The 27702-nt window shown below is 46.3% G+C and overlaps 1 non-coding gene across 1 annotated transcript; it reads right to left on the minus strand.

Moving 5' to 3' along the window:
* Positions 1–24912: 24912 nt before the first annotated feature.
* Positions 24913–24994, minus strand: TRNAL-UAG. Its single transcript has one exon. It is a non-coding gene; the product is annotated as a tRNA-Leu (tRNA).
* Positions 24995–27702: the final 2708 nt, after the last annotated feature.

Consider the following 27702-nt stretch of genomic DNA (forward strand, 5'->3'; position numbering starts at 1 on the left):
TTGGGCATAGTCGGTGTCCCCCATGGGGCTCACGGTCTTAATCCCCATTTTACAGATGAGGTGACTGAGGTGCAAAGAAGTTTAGCGACTTTCCCAAGATCACACAGCAGGCAAGTGGTAGACCTGGGATTAGAACTCAGGTCAGTCAGTGGTATTGAAGTAGCAGAGCACAGTACTAAGCTCTTGGGAGAGTACAATATAACAGAGTTGCTGGACGTGTTCCCTGCCCACAGGGAGTTTCCTTCCAACTCCCAGGCCTGGGCTCTACCCACTAGAGAAGCAGCGTGGCTCAGTGATAAGAGCACCGGCTTTGGAGTCAGAGGTCATGGGTTCAAATCCCAGCTCTGCCAATTGTCAGTTGTGTGACTTTGGACAAGTCACTTCACTTCTCTGGGCCTCAGTGACCTCATCTGTCAAATAGGGATTAAAACTGTGAGCCCTCCGTGGGACAACCTGATCACCTTGTAACCTCCCCAGCGCTTAGAACAGTGCTTTGCACATAGTAAGCGCTTAATAAATGCCATCATTATTATTATTATTATTACTAGGCCATGCTACTTTTCGTTAGGTAGGGGATTGTGGAGCAGGAGGTTGGCTTTTCCCCAAGATTTTTAATGGAAAAAACAAAGAGCTCTTCCTATTCAAACCACCATCCTCCCCTTCCTTAGTGATCATGGTCTTCCTAGAGCCCGGGCTTTGAAGTCAGAGGTCATGGGTTCAAATCCCGGCTTCACCAATTGTCAGCTGTGTGACTTTGGGCAAGTCACTTAACTTCTCTGTGCCTCAGTTACCTCATTTGTAAAATGGGGATTATGATTGTGAGCCCCACGTGGGACAACCTGATCACCTTGTACCTCCCCAGCACTTAGAACAGTGCTCTGCACATAGTGAGCGCTTAATAAATGCTATCATTATTATTATTATTATTGACATCCTCTTCATCCTCCTCCTTTTCCTCCTCCTCCTCTTCCTCCTCTTCCTTTTCCTCTTCCTCCTCATCAGTGTCAATTAATACCTGAGCACCCACCATGTAAATGATTTTGTAGGATCAGTGGGACGGTAGATTCTCTGTCCTCAAAGAGCATACGCTGGTTTACTGGGGAAACAAAGGCCATGAGAGAAGTGGTTACCCCAAGATGTCTGCCCGTTGATATTCAATTAGATGACCTTTTAAAATGCTTGGAAAGGGCTTTGAACGTAATTCAATTTTGCATTTCTAGATCGCCACTTTTTTCACATTTGATCTTATTACCCCAAGCGCTTTACCCTTTCATCCATGTGTTCTCATTCCGGTGAGAAGGCGGGAACAGAGAATTCTTCCTTTTGCTCTTTCCCTGGTGAGGGAAGTGCCGACTTGTACTTCCCAAGCGCTTAGTACAGTGCTCTGCACACAGTAAGCGCTCAATAAATACGATTGAATGAATGAATGCAGAGCACTGTATTAAGTGCTTGGGAGAGCATGATACAATAAAGTTGGCAGACATGATTCTGACCCCCAAGTAGCATACAGTCTAGTTGGGGGAAACTCAGACCTCAAGTTCTCTTTTTCCTGGCATTTGTTAAGCACTTACTATGTTCCAGGCACTATCCCCCAGCGCTTAGAACAGTGCTTTGCACATGGTAAGCGCTTAACAAATAACATCATCATTATTATTATTATTATTATACTAAGCACTGGGGTAAATACAAGATAATCAGGTCCATGTCGCACGTGCAGCTCAAAGTGGATAGCCCCATTTCACATGTAACTGAGGCAGAGAGAAGTTAGTGACATGCCCTAGGTCACACAACTGACAAATGGCGGAGCTGGAGTTAAAATCCAGGTCCTTCTGACTCCTAAACTTGTGCTCTACTCACTAGGTCATACCGCTTCTAATCTCCATTCTCAAGTAGCTTTCCTTTACAGGAGCAAATGTGATTGCCCCTCTTCCTCAGTTTTCCCACTGGGTTCCTGGAGGGACGCACTAGTAAATAGCAAAAAAACAGTCTTTTCTTATGAAAAGACAAGACTCAATCAGTTTACCTTTTCAGTCCCAGGAAACAGATCTTTCTTGAGTCCAGGGCTGTGGTGTTGTGAATGGGAAATTTGCCCCTTCCTTCCTCTCCCCCTCGTCCCCCTCTCCATCCCCCCCATCTTACCTCCTTCCCTTCCCCACAGCACCTGTATATATGGATATATGTTTGTACAGATTTATTACTCTATTTATTTTACTTGTACATATCTATTCTATTTATTTTGTTTTGTTAGCATGTTTGGTTTTGTTGTCTGTCTCCCCGTTTTAGACTGTGAGCCCACTATTGGGTAGGGACTGTCTCTATATGTTGCCAACTTGTACTTCCCAAGCGCTTAGTACAGTGCTCTGCACACAGTAAGCGCTCAATAAATACGATTGATGATGATGATGAAATTTGCTCTGGTCTCGTCCTGAGCAAAGTGCTTATTCCACTATAGACCTCATCATCCCCTCCTCCCATACTAGAAAAGACAAGGCTCAAACTGATTGAAGATTTAAATCGCCCCCTCAGCCCACCAAATGCATGCGTGTCCAACCGAAAACTTTGACAAAAAGTACTCAGCTCAACAAAAGTGGCAGTTACTTTAACCACTAAAGTTAATTATATTTTTGGGAAGCAGCATGGCCTAGCGTAAAGAGCATGGGTTTAGATGTCGAAGGATCTGAGTTATAATCCCACCTCTGCCACTTTCCTTCTGTGTGGCCTTGGGCAAATGGCTTAACTTCTCTGTGCCTCAGTTCCCTCATCTGTAAAACGGGGATTAAGACTGCGAGCCCCATGTGGGACAGGGACTACGTCCAACCCAATTATCTTGATAATTAGCAATTATCTTGTATCTACTCCAGCACTTAGAACAGTGCCTGGCACAGAGTAAGCACTTTACAAATACCATAATTATTATTATCGTATCCTCCTTAGCCCCATGTGGGACAGGATTCTGCCCAACCTGATTAAGTTGTATCTGCCCCAGTGCTTAGAACAGTGTGTGACTAATAGTGTTTAGCACTTACCATAATGATGATGATGATTGTAACAGCACATTGGGAAATGGGGTCTGGGTTTGGGGGTTTTTTTTTTTTTTGGTGGGGGGAATTCGTCAAGCACTTACTATGTGCCAGGCATGTACTAAGCACAAGGGTAGAGACAAGCTAATTAGGTTGGACACAGTCCGTGTCCCACATGGAGCTCACAGTCTTAATCCCCATTTTACAGATGAGGGAACTGGGGCACGGAAAAGCTGTGACGCCCAAAGTCTCACAGCAGGAAAGTGACAGAGGTGGGATTAGAGATGAACTAGGCCAAAGCCACATGCTGTCCCTATTCTCGCTTCTTCACTGTCTCCTGTCTCCTTCGGGCCAAGAGAAGCAGCGTGGCTTAGTGGAAAGAGCATGGGCTTGAGAGTCGGAGGTTGTGGGTTCTAATCCTGCCTCTGCCCTTCTCAGCTGCGTGACTTTGGGCAAGTCACTGAACTTCTCTGTGCCTCGTGTGGAAAATGGGGATTAAGACTGAGCCCCATGTGGGACAATCTGATTAACCCCAGCGCTTAGAATAATGTTTGGCACATAGCAAGTGCTTAACAAGCAAGTGCTATTTATTTATTTTACTTGTACATATCTATTCTATTTATTTTATTTTTGTTAATATGTTTGGTTTTAGAGAAGCAGTGGCTCAGTGGAAAGAGCCCGGGCTTGGGAGCCAGAGGCCGTGGGTTCGAATCCCGGCTCTGCCACATGTCTGCTGTGTGATCTTGGGCAAGTCACTTCACTTCTCTAAGCCTCCGTTACCTCATCTGTAAAATGGGGATTAAGATTGTGAGCCCCATGTGGGACAACCTGATCACCTTGTATCCCCCCCAGCGCTTAGAACAGTGCTTTGTACATAGTAAGCACTTAACAAATGCCATTATTATTATTATTATTTGGTTGTCTGTCTCCCCCTTCTAGACTGTGAGCCCACTGTTGGGTAGGGACCGTCTCTGTGTTGCCGACTTGTACTTCCCAAGCGCTTAGTACAGTGCTCCGCACACAGTAAGCGCTCAATAAATACAATTGATTGATTGATTAGAACCCACATCCTTCTGACTCAAAGGCCCATGTTCTATCCACTAGGCAATGCTGCTTCCAAACCTTCCGGCATTAGAGGGTAGAGAAACCTACCCTCCATTATGTTCTGACAACAGGTTGCAGTTATGAGCTGAGTGGAATGGTGTTTTCGAAGTACACTAAAAGGAGATTTCGGCTTTTGAAGTAGCAATTCTAAAGGATCAATCAGTGGTATTTATTGAGTGCTTACTCTCTGCACTGTACTAAGCACTTGGGAGATCACAGTACAACAGAGTTAACAGACATGTTCCCTGCCCAAAATGAACTTAGTCTAGAGAAGGATAGATGTATTTTGAGCTCCCGTGTATTTGACATGGAAGTAATCGTAGTAGTAATGATACAGTATTTCTTGAGGCTCAGTGGAAAGAGCCCGGGCTTTGGAGTCAGAGGTCATGGGTTCAAATCCCGACTCTTCCACTTGTCAGCTGTGTGACTTTGGGCAAGTCACTTCACTTCTCTGTTCTTCAGTTACCTCATCTGTAAAATGGGGATTAAAACTGTGAGCCCCCCACCCCCGGGACAACCTTATCATCTTGTATCCTCCCCAACACTTAGAACAGTGCTTTGCACATAGTAAGCGCTTAACAAATATCATTATTATTATTATTATTATTTTTGAGCACCTCCTGAGTGCCTAGAGTACAGCAGAAGCAGAAGGCATATTCTCTGCCCATACTAAAGGGGGGAGACAAAAATATTTACAAAGAGAGTAATCCAAATAAATAATGGAATATATAATTGACAATTCATACACGCCCAAGAGCAATGGGTAGGTACTAATAAATACCTAAGGTTTAGAGTTGGGTTGATGCACCTCAGACTGTGAGCTCGCTGTGGGCAGGGAATGTTACTGTTTATTGTTGTACTGTACTTTCCCAAGTGCTTAGTACAGTGGTCTGCACAGAGTAAGCACTTAATAAATACGAATGAATGAAAGAATTCAGGGAGTTAACCAAGGAAGCAGCGTGGCTTAGAGGGAAGGGCACGAGCCTTGGAGTCAGAGGGCCCGGGTTCTAATTCCAGCTCCAACACTTTTGTGCTGGGTGACCTTGGGTAAGTCACTTCACTTTTCTTTGCCTCAGTTCCCTCATCAATCAGTCGTATTTATTGAGCGCTTACTGTGTGCAGAGCACTGTACTAAGTGCCTCATCTGTAAAATGGAGATTGACTGTGAGCCCCATGTGGGACAAGGACTGTCCAACCTGATTGTTTCGTCTCTCAGAGGTCAGGGGTTCAAATCCCAGCTCCGCCAATTGTCAGCTGTGTGACTTTGGGAAATTCACTTAACTCCTCTGGGCCTCTGGTACCTCAACTGTAAAATGGGGATTAAGACTGTGAGCCCCCACTGGGACCACCTGATCACCTTGTAACCTTCCCAGCGCTTAGAACAGTGCTTTGCACATAGTAAGTGCTTAATAAATGCCATTATTATTATTATTACCCCTGCGCTTAGTGCACTACCTGGCCCACAGTAAGCACTTAATACCTAAAAAACAACAAAAAAAGGTGTAGCACAGTGTTCTGCATACAGCAAGCGCTCAACAAACACCACTGGTCGATTACCAAAATGTAAGAGAGGAAGAACTAGCGGAGAGCCTCGAAGCCGATCGCGAGGGGTAGAATGTCCCAGTATCGCCATTCGCAGAAACTCCCGTTTTAAGGAACGTGTTCTTTTTCTCATCAAGAGTGGAAAGAACTGATGTGTTGACTTACCCATGGCACAGAAACTACAGTTCACGGATTGGCAGCCGTGTCTCTCTCTCCTGATTGGCATTCATATCTTGTCTTTGCAAGGCATAGTCAGGTTGGAACCACTGACAGTTTTCTGCCACTGACTTTCAACGAAGGTGTGTCTTTTGATTTTTTAAATATATATGTATATATATTTAATGGAATATAATAATGGGATTATATATATTATATAATAATGGAATATATATTATATATATATTCTGGTAAATCTACTTTCTATAGCGTGCAGAGTTGGGAGTCAGCGCTCAATAAATACGATTGATGATGAGTCAAGAGACCTGGCTTGTGCCCCAACTCCCCTTCTGACTCACTGAGTGCCCTTGGGCAAGCTAATTTACTTCTTTGAGCCTCGGTATCTCATAACTGTAATATGGGAGAATAATCCCCGCCCCTTCCTATCCCGCAGGGACATTATGTAGCTAAATGAGGTCATAGGAGAAGTTGCTAGAGAAATCCAAGCTATTATCTCCTCTCCCCATTTTGGAGATCAAACTACTTTTCTTCAAAATTCAATCCCAGCAAGAGCAATTAAATACGTATTTAACATAAACATTACCCACACTCTTCCCCTCCCGGAAAACCCCCAGTTTTTCACGGTAGTTCCAGAGGCTTGCTAAGGGAATTTTCAACTCCTTTCTCAAGACCACCAGCTCAAGAAACTTCAGTGAAATCCTCTTCCAATGGGAGATGAGAGGACAACGTAGAAAAAGGAGAGAGCGGCTTCCGCGTATCGGATGGAAGGGATCGGCAACCTCTCTTCGGACCCCATGATAAGGCTACACTTTCCGTGTTCCCCAACACAAGCGTGGCGACAATTCTCCAGGTCCGGATTTGTCTTCCTAAGCGAGTCCCTGTCTCAGACCCTCACCATTGTCCGAGGCTCCCAAATCTTCGCTAAGGGCGTCGGAATCCAACCCAGGAGAGCAGGCAAGTCATGGGAGCGCACTCAAGGGGCCTGTTCCTGGTGAGGAAGAGGGAAGAACAAGGTAGAGAGAGAGAGATGAATGATTAACCACACTTGGGTTTGCTCGGGGATGGGAGGAGAGCAATTTTTCATGGCTGCCCTCTGGCCTCAGAATGTGTTGGCACAGCCCCAAAGGAGCCACTAATCCCCCTCGCCTAGGGCACCGAGGGGCTGTGCTTTATTTTTTAGTTCTCCGGCAAGAGCGCGGAGGCTCAGGACCCCTGTCGGAGGCCAGGTTGACGGGATTAGAGGAAACAGCTGGCTCGAGTCTTGCCCTGCGGGAGCTCACATTCCCGGGACTCAGGAAGAACCCTCCCTCCCGGCCCCCCCAAAAGCCGTGTCGCATTCCAGGTCATTTTCGGAGCCCAGATGTTTTCTAATGAGCTTGAGGAAAAGAAAGCCTTTCAACCAGCCACCGCGGCTCAGGTCCCAGGTTGCCTCTGCCAGCCGGGGCTAGCCACACCGTGCCACCCGGCCTCCTGCCAGATGGCTCCGTCTTCGGGCCCTGCTGCCCCGTGCCAGCCAAGCCTGCCCGGGCAGCTCAAGTCTCTGCTGCCAACCAGGTGTGTCACCGCAGTGATTCCAAGGCAGGGGCCTCTCTCAGAGCTCCACCTTGAAGTCTCAGTATTTCTAAAGGGGCAGGGGGACACAGCTCTGCCCAAGCCTCCCTCCTCCCCGCGTCTCCCTCAGTCTCTGGGCATCTCCTCAGATCTTCCCCTCATGTGAGCCCAGAAGTAAGAACAGGTCTGGATTTTTTTTACAGTATTTGTTAAGCGCTTGTTATATACCAGGGACCCTACTAAGCAATGGGTTAGATACAAGATAATCAGCTGGACACGGTCCCCTGTGGGGCTCACAGCCTTAATCCCCATTTAAAGATGAGGGAACTGAGACACAGAGAAGTGAATTGCCCAGTGTCACACAACAGACAAGTGTGAGCCCGCTGTTGGGTAGGGACCGTCTCTTTATGTTGCAAACTTGTACTTCCCAAGCGCTTAGTACAGTGCTCTGCACACAGTAAGTGCTCAATAAATACGACTGATGATGATGATGTGTGAGCCCACTGTTGGGTAGGGACCGTCACTTTATGTTGCAAACTTGTACTTCCCAAGCGCTTAGTACATTGCTCTGCACAAAGTAAGCGCTCAATAAATACGAATGAATGAATGAATGGGATTAGAACCCAGGTCCTTCAGACTCCCAGGACTTTGCTCGATCTACTAGGCCTCTCTGGTGTGGGAGATTACAGCCTGACGGGCAGATGAGGGTTGGGTAAGTGGGGCCGCCTGTGGCTGTCACATACCGTTAGTAAGGGATCCAACCCTTCCTTCATGGGTGGCACAGTTTCTGTAGTTTCCATCTGGCCCCCACCCAGGGCCTGTCGCTCAGTAAATACGATTGAATGAATGAATGAATGGGATTAGAACCCAGGTCCTTCGGACTCCCAGGACTTTGCTCCAGCTACTAGGCCTCTCTGTTTTGTGTGGGAGATTACAGCCTGATGGGCAGATGAGGCTTGGGTAAATAGGGCCGTCTGTGGCTGTCACATACCGTTAGTGAGGGATCCAACCCTTCCTTCGTGGGTGGCACAGTTTCCGTAGTCTCTATCTGGCCCCCTGTCCAGGGCCTGTCCCCCCGTCGACCCCTGGCCCACATCCTTCCTCTGGCCTGGAATATCCTCCCTCCTCACATCTGCCAAATTAGCTCACTTCCCCCATTCAAAGCCCTCCTGAAAGCTCACCTCCTCCAGGAGGCCTTCCCAGACTGAGCCCCCCTTTACCTCTGCTCCTCTTCCCTTCCTCATTGCCCCAACTCCCTCCCTCTGCTCTTCCTCCCTCCCCACCTCACAAAACTTGTATATATATATACACATGTATATTATTCTATTTATTCTATTAATGAACGCATTCTATTCTATTCTTTATTCTATATGAACAATGGCATTTATTAAGCGCTTACTATGTGCAAAGCACTGTTCTAAGCGCTGAATAATTTTGGTATTTGTTAAGCGCTTACTATGTGCCAAGCACTGTTCTAAGCACTGGGGGGGATACAAGGTAATCAGGTTGTCCTGCATGGGGCTCACAGTCTTAATCCCCATTTTCCAGATGAGGTCACTGAGGCACAGAGAAGTTAAGTGACTTGCCCAAAGTCACACAACTGATAAGTGGCAGAGCTGGGATTAGAACCCATGATGTCCGACTCCCAAGCCCGTGCTCTTTCCACTGAGCCACACTACTTCTATTATTCATTCATTCAATTGTATTTATTGAGTGCTTACTGTGTGCAGAGCACTGGACTAAGCGCTTGGGAAGTCCAAGTCGGCAACATATAGAGATGGTCCCTACCCAACAACTGGCTCACGGTCTAGAAGGGGGAGACAGACAACAAAACAAAACGTAGACAGGTGTCAAAATCATCAGAACAAATAGAATTATAGCTGTATGCATATCATTAACAAAATAGAATAGTGAATATGTACAAGTAAAATAGAGTAATAAATCTGTACACAAATGCTGTGGGGAGGGTTATCTATTCTATTAGTTTGTTAATATGTTTTGTTCTCTGTCTCCCCTTTCTAGACTGTGAGCCCACTGTTGGGCAGGGACCGTCTCTATATGTTGCCAACTTGGACTTCCCAAGCGCTTAGTACAGTGCTCTGCACACAGTAAGCGCTCAATAAATACGATTGAATGAATGAATGAATATTAATGATGTGTATATAGCTATAATTCTATTCGTTTATCTTGATGCTATTGATGCCTGTCTACTTGTTTTGTTGTCTATCTCAATCAATCAATCAATCGTATTTATTGGGTGCTTACTGTGTGCAGAGCACTGTACTAAGCGCTTGGGAAGTACAAGCCGGCAACATATAGAGACAGTCCCTACCCAACAGTGGGCTTGCAGTCTCCCCCTTCTAGACTGTGAGCCCGTTGTTAGGTAGGGACCGTCTCTATATGTTACTGACTTGTACTTCCCAAGCGCTTAGTCCAGTGCTCTGCACACAGTAAGTGCTCAATAAATACTATTGAATGACTGAATACTAAAATAAAGAATAGAATAGAATTTATTCATTAATAGAATAAATAGAATAATATACATGTACATATATACACAAGCGCTGTGGGATGGAGAGTGAGGTAGAGCAGAGGGAGGGAGTTGGGGTGATAGGGAAGGGAAGCGCTTAGTACAGTGCTCTGCACACAGTGAGCGCTCAATAAATACGATTGATTGATTGATTGAATTGTACTTTCCAAGCGCTCGGTACAATGATCCGCACACAGTAAGCGCTCAGTAAATACGATCGAATGAGTGAATACTTCAGGTGATTTCAGGGTCTCCTTGTGCCCAGCCGCCTCGGCCCCTGACTGGGCTCCCCTGGCTCAGTGGCAGCACGGGAAGGCCCTCTTATTCATTCATTCATTCAATTGTATTTATTGAGCGCTTACTGCGTGCAGAGCACTGTACTAAGCGCTTGGGAAGTACAAGTTGGCAACTATTTATTTTGTTAATGTTGTGCATCTAGCTTTACCTCTATTTATTCTGATGACTTGACACTGGTCCACAGGTTTAATTTGTTTGTCTGTCTCCCCCTTCTAGACTGTGAGCCCGCTGTGGGGTAGGGACCGTCTCTATATGTTGCCAACTTGTACTTCCCAAGCGCTTAGTACAGTGCTCTGCACACAGTAAGCGCTCAATAAATACGATTGAATGAATGAATATAGAGACGGTCCCTACCCAACAATGGGCTCACAAGCGGCGTGACCAAGTGGCAGAGCGCTGGTCCCGGAGCCGGAGGGCACGCGTCCAAGTCCCAGCTGGGCCGCTCACCTGCCCGGTGACTGTGGGTGAGTCACCAGCGCTTAGAACAGTGCTGTGCACATAGTAAGCGCTTAACAAATACCATTATTATGATTATTATTACTGTTATTAACTTCTCCCTACCTCAGTTTCCCATCTGTAAAATGGGGATAATAACATCTGCCTTCTCCCCCTACGTCGCAGGGTTGTCGTGAGGGCTGAAATGAACTAATGAATGTGAGGGGGATTTGGCAGTAAAATAATAATAATAATAATAATGGTATTTGTTAAGCGCTTACTATGTGCAAAGCACTGTAAAAGCACTAATAGCCCTGACTTGTTCCTTTTCTTCACAACCCTCCCCCCGTGCCCCACAGCACTTATGTATATATCTGTAATTTATTTATTTATATTAATATCTGTCTCCTCTAAACCGCACTGTAAAAGCGCTAATAGCCCTGACTTGTTCCTTTTCTTCACACCCCTCCCCCCGTGCCCCACAGCACTTATGTATATATCTGTAATTTATTTATTTATATTAATATCTGTCTCCTCTAAACCACACTGTAAAAGCACTAATAGCCCTGACTTGTTCCTTTTCTTCACACCCCTCCCACCGTGCCCCACGGCACTTATGTATATTTCTGTAATTTATTTATTTATATTAATATCTGTCTCCTCCTCTAAACCGTAGGCTCGCTGTGGGAAGGGAATGTATCTGTTATATTGTCGTGTTGTACTCCCCCAAGGGTTTAGTACATTGCTCTACACATGGTAAGCGCTCAATAAATACAACTGATTGACTAAGGTTTTATTACTACAGGTGCCCTGTTGAGAGAGGTGCAGTCACGCCGCTTCTCTCGCAATCAATCAATCAATCATATTAATTTAATGATGGCATTTATTAAGTGCTTACTGTGTTCTAAGCACTGATAATAATGGTATTTGTTAAGCGCTTACTATGTGCCAAGCACTGTTCTAAGTGCTGGGGGGGATACAAGTGATCAGGTGGCCCCACGGGGGGCTCACAGTCTTAATCCCCATTAGATGAGGTAACTGAGGCACAGAGAAGTTAAGTGGCTTGCCCAAGGTCACACAGCTGACAAGTGGCGGAGCCGGGATTTGAACCCATGACCTCTGACTCCCAAGCCCGGGCTCTTTCCACTGAGCCACGCTGCTTCTCTATTAATTGAGCATTTACTGGGTGCCGAGCACTGTGCTAAGTGCTTGGAAGATTATAGCTTCCCACCCTCCCATCAGTGATAGGAAGATTGCTAAATTGCCAGAGAAGCAGCGTGGCTCAGTGGAAAGAGCCCGGGCTTTGGAGTCAGAGGTCATGGGTTCAAATCCCGACTCCACTAACTGTCAGCTGTGTGACTTTGGGCAAAGTCGCTTAACTTCTCTGTGCCTCAGTTCCCTCATCTGTAAAATGGGGATTAATACTGTGAGCCCCTTGTGGGACAACCTGATCACCTTGTCACCTCCCTAGCGCTTAGAACAGTGCTTTGCACATAGTAAGAGCTTAATAAATGCCATTATTATTATTATTATTATTAAATAAAGAAGCAGGAAGCTACTGGGATCCACAGAGCTGAAGGAGCTTCGTACAAGAATCCACTGGTCTTTACAGAGGCTAGGAAAGTGCCTTACTTCCTTCCCTTCCCCACAGCACCTGTATATATGTATATATGTTTGTTCGTATTTATTACTCTTTATTTATTTATTCTACTTGTACATATCTATTCTATTTATTTTATTTTGTTAATATGTTTTGTTCTGTTCTCTGGCTCCCCCTTCTAGACTGTGAGCCCACTGTCGGGTAGGGACCGTCTCTATAGGTTGCCAACTTGTACTTCCTAAGCGCTTAGTACAGTGCTCTGCACACAGTAAGCGCTCAATAAATACGATTGATTGATTGATTGGAAAATGAGAAGCAGCATGGCCTAGTTGGGTGAGCGTGGACTGGGGAGCCAGGAGATCTGGATCCTAGTTCCAGCTCTACAACTTGCTGTGTGACCTTGATTAAGTCACTTGACTTCTCTGGGCCTCAGTTTCCTCATCTGTAAAATGGAGATTCACTACCCATACTCCCTCCCTCCTTTCTTAGATTATAATAATAATAATGATGGTATTTGTTAAGCACTTACTATGTGCAAAGCACTGTTCTAAGCACTGGGGAGGTTACAAGGTGATCAGGTTGTCCCACGGGGGGCTCACAGATTTAATCCCCATTTTCCAGATGAGGTAACTGAGGCACAGAGAAGTTAAATGACTTGCCCAAAGTCCCACAGCTGACAGTTGGCAGAGCCGGGATTTGAACCCATGACCCCCGACTCCAAAGCCCGGGCTCTTTCCACTGAGCCACGCTGCTTATTATGAGCACCAAGGGGCAAGGACCATGTCTAAATTCAACCTGTGTTTTTTCTCCCAGGCTTAGCACAGTGCTCTACACACAGTAAACACTCAATAAATACTATTATCAATCAATCAATCGTATTTATTGAGCGCTTACAGTGTGCAGAGCACTGTACTAAACGCTTGGGAAGTACAAGTTGGCAACATATAGAGACAGTCCCTACCCAACAGTGGGCTCACAGTCGAAAAGGGGGAGACAAAACCAAACATACTAACAAACTAAAATGAATAGATATGTATAAGTAAAATAAATCAATAAATAAATAGAGTAATATCACTATTACTGCTTAGACTGTGAGTAAATAAATGAATAAATAAATATTAAGTAAATAATAAATAATAAGTAAATAGAATAATATCACTATTACTGCTTAGACTGTGAGTAAATAAATAAATAAATAATAAGTAAATAATAAATAATAAGTAAATAAATAGAGTAATATCACTATTACTGCTTAGACTGTGAGCCCCATGTGGGACAGAGATTGGGTCTAATCGGATTATTTTATATCTATCCCAATACTTAGACTCCTTTCCCGTCTCAGGGTCACACCTGGAGAGTTTCCAGTACCTACCCATCCCAACTAAGGGAGGAAGAGTCAAGCAGAGGCATCCCTGCTCTGCCACTTGTCAGCTGTGTGGCCTTGGGCAAGCCACTTAACTTCTCTGTGCCTCAGTTACCTCTTCTATAAAATGGGGGTTCTAGACTGTGAGCCCACTGTTGGGTAGGGACCATCTCTATATGTTGCCAACTTGTACTTCCCAAGCGCTTAGTCCAGTGCTCTGCACACAGTAAGCGCTCAATAAATACGATTGATTGATTGATTGGTTCAGTAACTGGTCTCCTTCCTAGTTAAATTACGATCTGTCTGACCTGATTATCTTGTGTCTTCCCCAGCACTTAGAACAGTGCTGGGCACCTAGCAAGCACTTATATACCACAATTTTCATTATTATTATTCTTATTCTTAGATGAGCGAAGCAGCGTGGCTCAGTGGAAAGAGCACGGGATGTGGAGTCCGAGGTCATGGGTTCAAATCCCGGCTCCGCCACTTAGCTGTGTGACTCTGGGCAAGTCACTTCACTTCTCTGTGCCTCTTAATCCCTCATCTGTAAAATGGGGATTAAGACTGTGAGCCCCCCATGGGATGACCTGATCACCTTGTAACCGCCCCAGTGCTTAGAACAGTGCTTTGCACATAGTAAGCGCTTAAAAAATACCATCATTATTATTATTATCTGTAAAATGGGGATTAAGACTGTGAGCCCCACGTGGGACAACCTGATCATCTTGTATCCCCCCCAGCGCTTAGAACAGTGCTTTGCACATAGTAAGCGCTTCACAAATGCCATCATCATCACCTAGAAATCACTTATATACCACAATTTTCATTATTATTATTATTCTTAGAGGAGCGAAGCAACGCAGCTCAATGGAAAGAGCAAGGGCTGTGGAGTCAGAGGTCATGGGTTCAAATTCCGGCTCCGCCAATTGTCAGCTGTGGGCAAGTCACTTCACTTCTCCGTGCCTCAGTTACCTCATCTGTAAAATGGGGATTTAGAATGTGAGCCCCTCAGGGGACAGCCTGATCACCTTGTAACCTTCCCAATCAATCAATCAGTCAATCGTATTTATTGAGCGCTTACTGTGTGCAGAGCACTGTACTAAGCACTTGGGAAGTACAAGTAGAGAAGCAGCATGGCTCAGTGGAAAGAGCCCGGGCTTTGGAGTCAGAGGTCATGGGTTCAAATCCCAGCCCTGCCAATTGTTAGCTGTGTGACTTTGGGCAAGTCACTTCACTTCTCTGTGCCTCTGTTACCTCATCTGCAAAATGGGGATTAAGACTGTGAGCCCCACGTGGGACAACCTGATCACCTTGTAACCTCCCCAGTGCTTAGAACAGTGCTTTGCACATAGTAAGCGCTTAATAAATGCCATCATCATTATTATTATTATTACAAGTTGACAACATATAGAGACAGTCCCTACCCAACAGTGGGCTCACAGTCTAGAACAGCACATAGAACAGTGCTTTGCACATCGTAAGTGCTTAATAAATGCCATTATTATGATGATGATGATGATGTCAGGAAAGGAAGAAAACTGAGGTGCTTTTGCAAGGTGGGGAGAAGATGCATGTACAATCCGGGCTACTTTTTAATGGTATTAAGTGATTACTATGTGTCATTCATTCATTCATTCAATCGTATTTATTGAGCGCTTGCTGTGTGCAGAGCACTGGACTAAGCGCTTGGGAAGTCCAAGTTGGCAACATATAGAGACAGTCCCTACCCAACAGCGGGCTCACAGTCTAGAATCATTCAATCAATCAATCGTATTTATTGAGCGCTTACTGTGTGCAGAGCACTGTACTAAACGCTTGGGAAGTACAAGTTGGCAACATATAGAGACAGTCCCTACCCAACAGCGGTCTCACAGTCTAAAAGCGGAGACAGAGAACAAAACCAAACATATTAACAAAATAAAATAAATAGAATAGATATGGACAAGTAAAATAAATAGAGTAATAAATATGTACAAACATATATCCATATATACAGGTGCTGTGGGGAAGGGAAGGAGGTAAGATGGGGGGGATGGAGAGGGGGACGAGGGGGAGAGGAAGGAAGGGGCTCAGTCTGGGAAGGCCTCCTGGAGGAGGTGAGCTCTCAGTAGGGCCTTGAAGGGAGGAATAGAGCTAGCTTGGCGGATGGGCAGAGGGAGGGCATTCCAGGCCAGGGGGATGACGTGGGCCGGGGGTCGATGGCGGGACAGGCGAGAACGAGGCACGGTGAGGAGATTAGCCCCACAGAGAAGCAGCGTGGCTCAGTGGAAAGAGCCTGGGCTTTGCAGTCAGAGGTCATGGGTTCGAATCCCCGCTCTGCCAATTGTCAGCTGGGTAACTTTGGGCAAGTCACTTCACTTCGCTGGGCCTCAGTTCCCTCATCTGGAAAATGGGGATTAAGACTGTGAGCCCCCCGTGGGACAACCTGATCACCTTGTAACCGCCCCAGCTCTTAGAACAGTGCTTTGCACATAGTAAGCGCTTGACAAATACCAAACTTTGTTTTATTTATTTATTTTCCCCATCCCAACCTAGGTTGAGTTCCTGACCGAATCTCCAGCCTCCAACTAGAGCTGTCATCTGGAGGGGCAGCTGGGTTTCTGTCATCAGCGCCAGAGGGCCTTGGCATGGCAACATTCCCCCCCACCATCCCGCCCGGCATGTACCCCGGAGGTGGCTGACCCCTGGGCTCTTCATCTTCATCAGAAGCAGCTGGATAGGAGGGCCGCCAGGAGACGAGATCCTAACTGGGAACAGGTGTGTTTGGACGGGAAGAAACCTCTCTGCCCACAGAGAGAGGAAAGGCAACGAGGTCTAGGACTCTGGATTGGGTGTGGGGGCGGTGGTTATGTTTAAAGAGAGTATTTGTTAAGCATGTACTAATAACGATGGCATTTATTCATTCATTCATTCATTCAATCGTATTTACTGTGTGCAGAGCACTGTACTAAGCGCTTGGGAAGTACAAGTTGGTAACATCTAGAGACGGTCCCTACCCAACAGCGGGCTCACAGCCTAGAAGGGGGAGACAGACAACAAAACAACACATATCAACAAAATAAAGTAAATAGAATAGTAAATATGTACAAGTAACCAACAAGTTACCAACTCATATGGTAACACGTTCCTAAATCACATACGAACTAAAAGGAGGGCAAAACAAGCATTTTGTATGCAGGATAAGAACAGTTTCAAATGAGGCTGTGTGCAGAGCACTGTGCTATCAATCATATTTAATTGAGTACTTATTGGGGGCAGAGAACTGTATTAAGCTCTTGGAAGAGTACAATATAACTATCACAGAATCGGTAGACACGTTCCCGGCCCACAAAGAGCTCACAGTCTAGAGGGAGAAACATCTACTAAGTGTTCTAAGCGCTGGGGAGGTTACAAGGTGATCAGGTTGTCCCATGGGGGGGCTCACAGTCTTAATCCCCATTTTCCAGATGAGGGAACTGAGGCCCAGAGAAGTGAAGTGACTTGCCCGAAGTCATGCAGCTGACAATTGGTGGAGCCAGGATTTGAACCCACAACCTCTGACTCCAAAGCCCGGGCTCTTTCCACCGAGCCACACTGCTTCTCCATGTAAATGGCATTCAGATTATGGGGGAGAGAAGAAACCAAGCAGGAAAAACCCAAAGGAGAGTATAAATGGATAAAATCTGCAGTGGCTGATAATAATAATAATAATAATAATAATAATAATAATAATAATGATGGCATTTGTTAAGCGCTTACGATGTGCAAAGCACTGTTCTAGCTGATGACTCCGGAGAATGACCCCTGAGAGGCACAGACCATCAGGCTGGAGGTCTCTCCGCGACACTGGAGCAGAGCTAGCACAGCACCTAAATTTCACAAAGGGAGAAAAGAATCGCAAGCCTAATGCCTCTACTTAAAACATTCTGCAGAGAGGCACCAGAAAGTATTGTTCTGCCCCCTCAGCGTTCCCTTTAAACGATTTTATTGAAGAAATTCCATTTGGGGCTGAAATCGTCCCAGAAGAAGAGGAACATTTGATTGGGATAATAATAATAATAATGACATTTATTAAGCGCTCAATGCTTTCCAAAGTCACACAGCTGACAATTGGCAGAGCCGGGATTTGCACCCACGACCTCCGACTCCAAAGCCCGGGCTCTTCCCGCTGAGCCACGCTGCTTCTCGTGCCAACTACGTGCCGAGCACTGTGCCGAGTGCTGAAGAAGATACAAGGTGGACACAGTCCCTGTCCCACGTGGGACTCAGAGTCTAAGAGTCCCACTGCCAGCTCGGGCTTCGACTGGCTGTGTGACCCAAAGTGATTCAGAACATCTCTGTGCTTCAGGTTCATCCCAAGCTTGTACTTCCCAATCGCTTAGTACAGTGGTCTGCACACAGTAAGCGCCCAATAAATACGATTGATTGATCCAGAGGCTGAAGGCGTGGGACGCTGGGCAGCTTGCAGATGGGAAAGGGGCGACGTTGTTACCAAATGCAAAGGGACCCTCGTGGACCCCCCCCCCCAAAAGTAAGCCTCCCTTCCCAGTGAAATCGCAACCTCCATCCTGGCACCAGAAGGTCTCAGGAGGGCTCCTCGGAGACTGGCGTCTTGGCTCCTCCGAGTCCCGGGAAACCCCCGCCCTGGAAATCCCCTTGTCCTGGCAGTCCCAGATTCCAAGGGCCTCTTCCCCCTCAGCCTCATGAAGCCCTCATGGAGACAGAGCGCAGACGTGGTCAGAGGTCGGGGCACAAATGTTCTGTTCTGGGTACCAGGGGCAGAAAATTCAGCTCATACAGAGGGGCTGCGGCCTGTTCTCATTCATTCATTCCTTCAATCGTATTTATTGAGCGCTTACTGAGTGCAGAGCACTGTACTAAGCACTTGGGAAGTACAAGTCCCTACCCAACAACGGGCTCACAGCCTAGAATGGGGCACAAATGTTCTGTTCTGGATACCAGGGGCAGAAAATTCAGCTCATACAGAGGGGCTGCGGCCTGTTCTCATTCATTCATTCATTCCTTCAATCGTATTTATTGAGTGCTTACTGCGTGCAGAGCACTGTACTAAGCGCTTGGGAAGTACAAGTCCCTACCCAACAACGGGCTCACAGCCTAGAATGGGGCACAAATGTTCTGTTCTGGGTACCAGGGGCAGAAAATTCAGCTCATACAGAGGGGCTGCGGCCTGTTCTCATTCATTCATTCATTCCTTCAATCGTATTTATTGAGTGCTTACTGCGTGCAGAGCACTGTACTAAGCGCTTGGGAAGTACAAGTCCCTACCCAACAACTGGTTCACAGCCTAGAACGGGGCACAAATGTTCCGTTCTGGGTACCAGGTGCAGAAAATTCAGCTCATACAGAGGGGCTGCGGCCTGTTCTCATTCATTCATTCATTCCTTCAATCGTATTTATTGAGTGCTTACTGCATGCAGAGCACTGTACTAAGCGCTTGGGAAGTACAAGTCCCTACCCAACAACGGGCTCACAGCCTAGAATGGGGCACAAATGTTCCGTTCTGGGTACCAGGGGCAGAAAATTCAGCTCATACAGAGGGGCTGCGGCCTGTTCTCATTCATTCATTCCTTCAATCATATTTATTGAGCGCTTACTACGTGCAGAGCACTGTACTAAGCGCTTGGGAAGTACAAGTCCCTACCCAACAACGGGCTTACAGCCTAGAATGGGGCACAAATGTTCTGTTCTGGGTACCAGGGGCAGAAAATTCAGCTCATACGGAGGGGCTGCGGCCTGTTCTTTTTCATTCATTCATTCATTCAATTGTATTCATTCATTCGATAGTATTTATTGAGCACTTACTGTGTGCAGAGCACTGTACTAAACGCTTGGGAAGCCCAAGTTGGCAACATATAGAGCCGGTCCCTACCCAACAGCGGGCTCACAGTCTAGGAGGGGGAGACAGACAACAAAACATATTAACAAAATAAAATGGATAGAATATGTACAAATAAAATAGAGTAATGAATCTGTACAAACATCTATACATATATACAGGTGCTGTGGGGAGGGGAAGGAGGTAAGGCGGGGAGGTTGGGGAGGGGGAGACCGTACTAAGCGCTTGGAAAGTACAATTTGGCACCAGATAGAGACCACCCCAACCTAACAATGGGCTCAGAGCGCTTACCGCGTGCAGAGCACTGTACTAAGCGCTTGGGAAGCACAAGTCGGCAAGAGACGGTCCCTACCCAACAACGGGCTCACGGCCTAGAAGGGGGAGACACACAACAGAACGAAACACGTAGACAGGTGTCAGTCGTCAGAACAAATGGAATTCTATATGCCCATCATTAACAAAATAAATAGAAAATATACAGACGCGTGCTTCAAAGGAGAATTTATAATTTCCAAAACCAACGTGGCTACGCTTGAAAAGAGTTCCAAGCTCAGGCTCTTTCCACTGGGCCACGCTGCTTGGTTCTCCGTCAGAAGACCCCCCAACCTCCATACTTCCCAAGCGCTTAGTACAGTGCTCTGCACATAGTAAGCGCTCAATAAATATGATTGATGATGATAAAGAAGTGCCACAGCCCTGCACATTAGCTCTCTGAGGGAGGGAGGGAGGGAGAGAGGGTGCCAATCTGGTGGCCAACGGAGTGGTGATGGCGGGGTGGGTGGCTCGCCTGGCATAGATCAGTCCACAATAATAAGAATAATAATGGCATGGTAAGCGCTTACTATGTGCAAAGCACTGTTCTAAGCGCTGGGGAGGTTACAATCAATCAATCAATTGTATTTATTGAGCGCTTACTGTGTGCAGAGCACTGGACTAAGCGCTTGGGAAGTACAAATAAAATAAATAATTAATCAATCAATCGTATTTATTGAGCGCTTACCGTGTGCAGAGCACTGGACTAAGCCCTTGGGAAGTACAAATAAAATAAATAATCAATCGTATTTATTGAGCACTTACTGTGTGCAGAGCACTGGACTAAGCGCTTGGGAAGTACAAGCGCTTGGGAAGAAATACATAGAGTAATAAATACATACAAACACATATACATATATACAGGTGCTGTGGGGAGGGGAAGGAGGTAAGGCAGGGGGTGGAGAGATTAATATTAATATTAATAATAATATTATTATTGTTTTCCCTTATAGGCATTGTTATTACTAACCGTTCTGAGCAGGGAATGTGTCTACCACCTTTCATAATAATAATAATAATGTTGGTATTAATAATAATAATAATAATATTTGCCCTTATAGGCATTGTTATTACTAACCATTCTGAGCAGGGAATGTGTCTACCACCTTTAATAATAATAATAACAATGTTGGTATTAATAATAATATTTTCACTTATAGGCATTGTTATTACTAACTATTCTGAGCAGGGAATGTGTCTACCACCTTTAATAATAATAATAATATTTTCCCTTATAGGCATTGTTATTACTAACTATTCTGAGCAGGGAATGTGTCTACCACCTTTAATAATAATAATAATAATGTTGGTAATAATAATAAGAATATTATTATTTTCTCTTATAGGCATTGTTATTACTAACCATTCTGAGCAGGAAATGTGTCTACCACCTTTAATAATATTAATGATAATGTTGGTATTAATAATAATAATATTATTATTTTCCCTTATAGGCATTGTTATTACTAACCATTCTGAGCAGGGAATGTGTCTACCACCTTTAATAATAATAATAATAACAATAATAATAATGATGTTGGTATTAAAATAATAATAATAATAATAATAATAATAATATTTTCCCTTATAGGCATTGTTATTACTAACCATTCTGAGCAGGAAATGTGTCTACCACCTTTAATAATAATAATAATAATAATGTTGGTTTAATATTATTATTATTATTATTATTATTATTATTTTCCCTCATAAGCATTGTTATTACTAACCGTTCTGAGCAGGGAATGTGTCTACCACCTTTAATAATAATAATGACAGTGTTGGTATTATTATTATTATTATTATTACTATTATTATTATTATTATCATTTTCCCTTAAAGGCATTGTTATCACTAACCATTCTGAGCAGGGAATGTGTCTACCACCTTTAATAATAATAATAATAATAATAATAATAATGTTGGTATTAATAATAATAATATTATTATTTTCCCTTATAGGCATTGTTATTACTAACCATTCTGAGCAGGGAATGTGTCTACCACCTTTAATAATAGTGTTGGCATTTGTGAAGCGCTTACTACGTGCCAAGCACTGTTCTAAGCGCTGGGATAGACACAAGGTGATCAGGTGGTCCCACGTGGGGCTCACAGCCTTAATCCCCATTTTGCAGATGAGGTCACTGAGGCCCAGAGAAGTGAAGTGACTCGCCCAAAGTCACACAGCTGACAAGTGGCGGAGCCGGGATTTGAACCCGTGACCTCTGACTCCAAAGCCCGGGCTCTCCCTACTGAGCCACAGGAGGAGGTGATGGGAGAGTGAGAGCAAAGACAGTGGGGAAGGGGGGAGACAGAGAGAAAAAAAATCATATTTTTTTAGACTGTGAGCCCACTGTTGGGTAGGGACTGTCTCTATATGTTGCCAACTTGTACTTCCCAAGCGCTTAGTACAGCGCTCTGCACACAGTAAGCGCTCAATAAATACGATTGATTGATTGATATTTGGGGGGGGTGTCTGTAGATGGGAGATGTGTTCGCATCGGGATGTTTGCGTGTCTCTCTACCTGTTTGTGTGTCTGTAGTTGTGCGAGTCTGTGTATCTTTGGGTGTCTTTGTGTCTGTGTGCATCTCTGTACGTGTTTGTGGGTGTCTACACCTGTTTGTGTCTCCGTAGTTGTGCGAGTCTCTGTATCTGTGGATGTCTTTGTGTCTGTGTGCATCTCCGTACGTGTTTGTGTGGGTCTACACCTGTTTGTGTCTCCATAGTTGTGCGAGTCTCTGTATCTGTGGGTGTCTTTGTGTCGGTGTGCATCTCCGTACGTGTTTGTGCGTGTCTATACCTGTGAGAATTTATTACTTTATTTATTTTACTTGTACATATCTATTCTATTCTATTTTATTTTGTTAGTATGTTTGGTTTTGTTCTCTGTCTCCCCATTTTAGACTGTGAGCCCACTGTTGGGTAGGGACTGTCTCTACGTGTTGCCAACTTGTACTTCCCAAGCGCTTAGTACAGTGCTCTGCACACAGTAAGTGCTCAATAAATACAATTGATTGATTGATTGATTGATTGAGAAGCAGCGTGGTTCAGTGGCAAGAGCCCGGGCTTGGGCGTCAGAGACTGTGGGTTCTAATCCCGGCTCCACCACTTGTCAGCTGGGTGACTTCGGGCCAGTCACTTCAATCAATCAATCAATCAATCGTATTTATTGAGTGCTTACTGTGTGCAGAGCACTGTAGTAAGCGCTCGGGAAGTACAAGTCGGCAACATATAGAGACAGTCCCTACCCAGCTGTGGGCTCGCAGTCTAAAAGATTTCACTTCTCTGGGCCTCAGTTCCCTCATCTGGAAAATGGGGATCAAGACTGTGAGCCCCAAGTGGGACCACCTGATAACCTTGTGTCTATCCCAGCGTTTAGAACAGTGTTTGGTACATAGTAAGCGCTTCACAAATACCAACATTATTATTCTAGACTGTGAGCCCACTGTTGGGTAGGGACCGTCTCTATATGTTGCCAACTTGGACTTCCCAAGCGCTTAGTACAGTGCTCTGCACACAGTAAGCGCTCAATAAATACAATTGATTGATTGATTGATTATTATTAAAGGTGGTAGACACATTCCCTGCTCAGAATGGTTAGTAATAACAATGCCTATAAGGGAAAATAATAATAACAATAATAATAATAATAATGGCATGTATTAAGCGCTTACTATGTGCAAAGCACTGTTCTAAGCGCTGGAGAGGTTACAGGGTGATCAGGTTGTTTGTTATTATGTTTATTATGTCAATTATGTTTATTGATTACTCTATTTCTAGACTATGAGCCCACTGTTGGGTAGGGACCGTCTCTATCTGTTGCCAACTTGTACTTCCCAAGCGCTTAGTACAGCGCTCTGCACACAGTAAGCGCTCAATAAATACGATTGATTATTTATTTTACTTGTAGATATTTATTCTACTTTATTTTGTTAATATGTTTTGTTTTGTTCTCATCTTCCCACGTCTAGACTGCGAGCCCGTTGTTGGGTAGGGACCATCTCTATATGTTGCCAACTTGTACTTCCCAAGTGCTTAGTCCAGTGCTCTGCACACAGTAAGCGCTCAATAAATACGATTCAATGAATGAATGAATGCTGCGGGACACTGCTCCCAAGCAGTGCAGGTGGGCCCTGCGCCCTCCGGCACACATTAAGGCACACATTCTCACACGCTTGCGCACAGACAAATTCACACACACAAGCACACACACATTCATTCATTCAATCGTATTGATTGAGCGCTGAGTGCAGAGCACTGGACTAAGCGCATGGGAAGTACAAGTTGGCAACAGAGAGAGACGGTCCCTCCACCCGTCCCAGTCCCTTGATGGATAGCACACGCTCACGCATGTACCCATTAGCACACACAGCCTCTCTGTCTTACACAGACACACACACACACACCCAGACACACTCCCGCCTCCGTCCCCTTGATGGATAGCACACGCTCACGCATGTACCCATCCGTGCACACACACCCTCTCTCTCTCTTACATGGACACACACAGACACACACTCCTGCTCCCCTCCTTTGATAGCACACGCTCATGCATGTACTCATTCACCCACTTTCTCTCTCTCTCTCTGTCTCTTATACACACACACACACACACACACACACACACACACACACACACACTCCCACCTCCATCCCTTGATGGATAGCACACGGTCACGCACAAACCCATTCGCACACATACCCTCTCTCTGTGTCTCTTTTATACACACACACACACACGCACACACACACACTCCCGCCTCCATCCCTTGATGGATAGCACACGGTCACGCACAAACCCATTCGCACACACCCACTTTCTCTCGCTCACACACAGACACACAGACACATTTCCACACCCATCCCTTGATGGATAGCACACGGTCACGCACATACACATTCGCCCGCACACCCATTCTCTCTCTCTCTCTCTCTCACTCACACCCAGACACACACACTCAGCCACACAGTCCCACCAATGTCCCTTGATGGATAGCACAATCAATGAATCAATCATTCAATCGTATTTATTGAGCGCTTACTGTGTGCAGAGCACTGTACTAAGCGCTTGGGAAGTACAAGTTGGCAACATATAGAGACGGTCCCTACCCAACAGTGGGCTCACAGTCTAGAAGAAGAATATGTGGCAGCGGTGGGATTTGAACCCACACCCCCGGAGAGACTGGAGCCTAAATCCAGCGCCTTAGACCGCTCGGCCACGCTACCTGCAGATGTCACACATATACACATTCGCCAGCACACCCATTTTCTCTCTCTCTCTCTCTCTCTCTCTCTCTCTCTCTCTCACACACAGCCAGACACACACACTCAGCCACACACTCCCTCCTCCGTCCCTTGATGGATAGCACACGGTCACGCACAAACCCATTCGCACACACCCACTTTCTCTCTCTCTCGCTCACACACAGACACACAGACACATTTCCATACCCGTCCCTTGATGGCTAGCACACGGTCACGCACATACACATTTGCCCACGCACCCATTCTCTCTCTCTGTCTCTCTCACTCACACCCAGACACACACACTCAGCCACACACTCCCACCTCCGTCCCTTGATGGATAGCACACGGTCACGCACATACACATTCGCCTGCACACCCATTCTCTCTCTCTTGCTCACACATAGACGCACAGACACACTCCCGCCTCTGTCCCTTGATGGACAGCACGTGTCATGCACATACACATTCGCCCGCACACCCATTCTCTCTCTCTCACTCACACCCAGACACACACACTCAGCCACACACTCCCGCCTCCGTCCCTTGATGGATAGCACATGTGTCACGCACATACACATTTGCACACACAGACACACAGACAGGCCATCTCGCACCCCTCGCCTTGGGTGAGGAGGAGCAGTCTCCGCACCCGGTGTCAATCAAACCGGTATTGAGTTTGCAGGCTGATCAGGCCCTCGATTTCTGAGCTCGGGCACAGCTTGCTCTCTCTCTTTCTCTCATTGTGTGTCAGTGTCTCTGTGTCTCCATCTTTGTGTCTCTGCGCCCGGTTTCCAGCTGTCAGGCTGGGCTTTTTGTTTTTATAGCATTTATTAAGCGTTTACTATGTGCAAAGCGCTGTTCTAAGCGCTGGGGAGGTTAGAAGGTGATCGGGTGGTCCCACGGGGGGCTCCCAGTCTTCATCCCCATTTTCCAGATGAGGGAACGGAGGCGCAGAGAAGTGAAGTGACTTTTCATTCATTCATTCATTCATTCATTCATTCATTCATTCATACATTCATTCATTCAATCGTATTTATTGAGCGTTTACTGTGTGTAGAGCACTGTACTAAGTGCTTGGGAAGTACAAGTTGGCAAGACATAGAGACGGTCCCTACCCAACAACGGGCTCACAGTCTAGAAGGGGGAGACAGACAACAAGACAAAACATGTGGACAGGTGTCAAGTCACCGGAATAAATATAAAACTAAGAATATATGTCTGTATGTGTGTGTGTATATGTGTATGTATGGATGTGTGTACATGTGTTTGTGTATAATGTGTATGCTTGTGTGTATGTGTGTTTATATGTGTGCATCATGGTCATGGGTTCTAATCCCGGCTCCGCCGCTTAATAATAATAATGATGGCATTTATCATTCATTCATTCATTCAATTGTATTTATTGAGGGCTTACTGTGTGCAGAGCACTGCACTAAACGCTTGGGAAGTACAAGTTGGCAACGTATAGAGACGGTCCCTACCCAACAGCGGGCGCACAGTCTGGAAGGGGGAAGCACTTATTATTTATTAAGCACTTTACTATGTGCAAAGCGCTGTTCTAAGCACTGGGGAGGTTACAAGGAGATCAGGTTGTCCCACGGGGGGCTCACAGTCTTCATCCCCATTTTACAGATGAGGGAACCGAGGCTCAGAGAAGTGAAGTGACTTGCCCAAAGTCACCCAGCTGGCAATTGGCAGAGCCGGGATTCGAACCCATGACCCCCGACTCCAAAGCCCGGGTTCTTTCCACTGAGCCAGGCTGCTTCTCTGCTTGTCAACTGTGTGATCTTGGGTAAGTCACTTCACTTCTCGGTGCCTCAGTCCCTTCATCTGTAAAACGGGGATGAAGATTGGGTGATCTTAGGTAAGTCACTTCACTTCTCGGTGCCTCAGTCCCTTCATCTGTAAAATGGGGATGAAGACTGTGTGTATTGGCGCACCTGGGGAGCCCCCTTACTCGGGGCAGTAGAGGGGAGGGCATTTTTCAGGATTTCTGAAACACTTATTCCCCTCGCAATCCTCTGGAGAGAGAGAAAGGGGGGAGAAAACAAGATTGGTCCCAATTTAAGGCCGAAAAGGGGCCCGGTCCGTCTATCCGTCCGTCCCGTCGCGGGCTTTCCAAGCCGGGCGAGGTTGCCCTCCCTTGGGGGGGGGGATTTGGGGGGCAGGGGGGCGGCCTGGGCCAGGGACCCGGAGGGGCCCACGTCCTCGCCCAAGCAGCTTTCCGACGGACACTTGCCAGCGGGGGGTGGGCGGGACGGCCAGGGGACGGGGCAGCGGGCGCTGGGCACTGGGCACTGGGCACTGGGCGGTGGGCAGTGGGCACTGGGCAATGACAGCGGTCGGTGGGCACTGGGCGGTGGGCAGCGGGCAGTGAGCACTGGGCAATGGCAGCGGTCGGTGGGCACTGGGAGGTGGGCAGCGGTCGGTGGGCACTGGACAATGGGCGAGGGGCAGCGGTCGGTGGGCACTGGGCGGTGGGAAGAGGTCGGTGGGAAGTGGGCGGTGGGCAGCGGTCGGTGGGCACTGGGCATTGGCAGCGGGGGGTGGGCGGCGGGCAGTGGGCAATGGGCAGCTTTAGGCTGGTGATTTCTGTGGTGGTTGGTGCGAGGGAAGGAGGGAGGGAGGGCCTGTGTGCGGAGGGGCGGGCGGAGCTGGGCGGCCCCGGGGGGTGGGGGGCACCGCCC

Source organism: Tachyglossus aculeatus, chromosome 5, assembly GCF_015852505.1.
Source record: "Tachyglossus aculeatus isolate mTacAcu1 chromosome 5, mTacAcu1.pri, whole genome shotgun sequence".
In the NCBI taxonomy this organism is placed as follows: domain Eukaryota; kingdom Metazoa; phylum Chordata; class Mammalia; order Monotremata; family Tachyglossidae; genus Tachyglossus; species Tachyglossus aculeatus.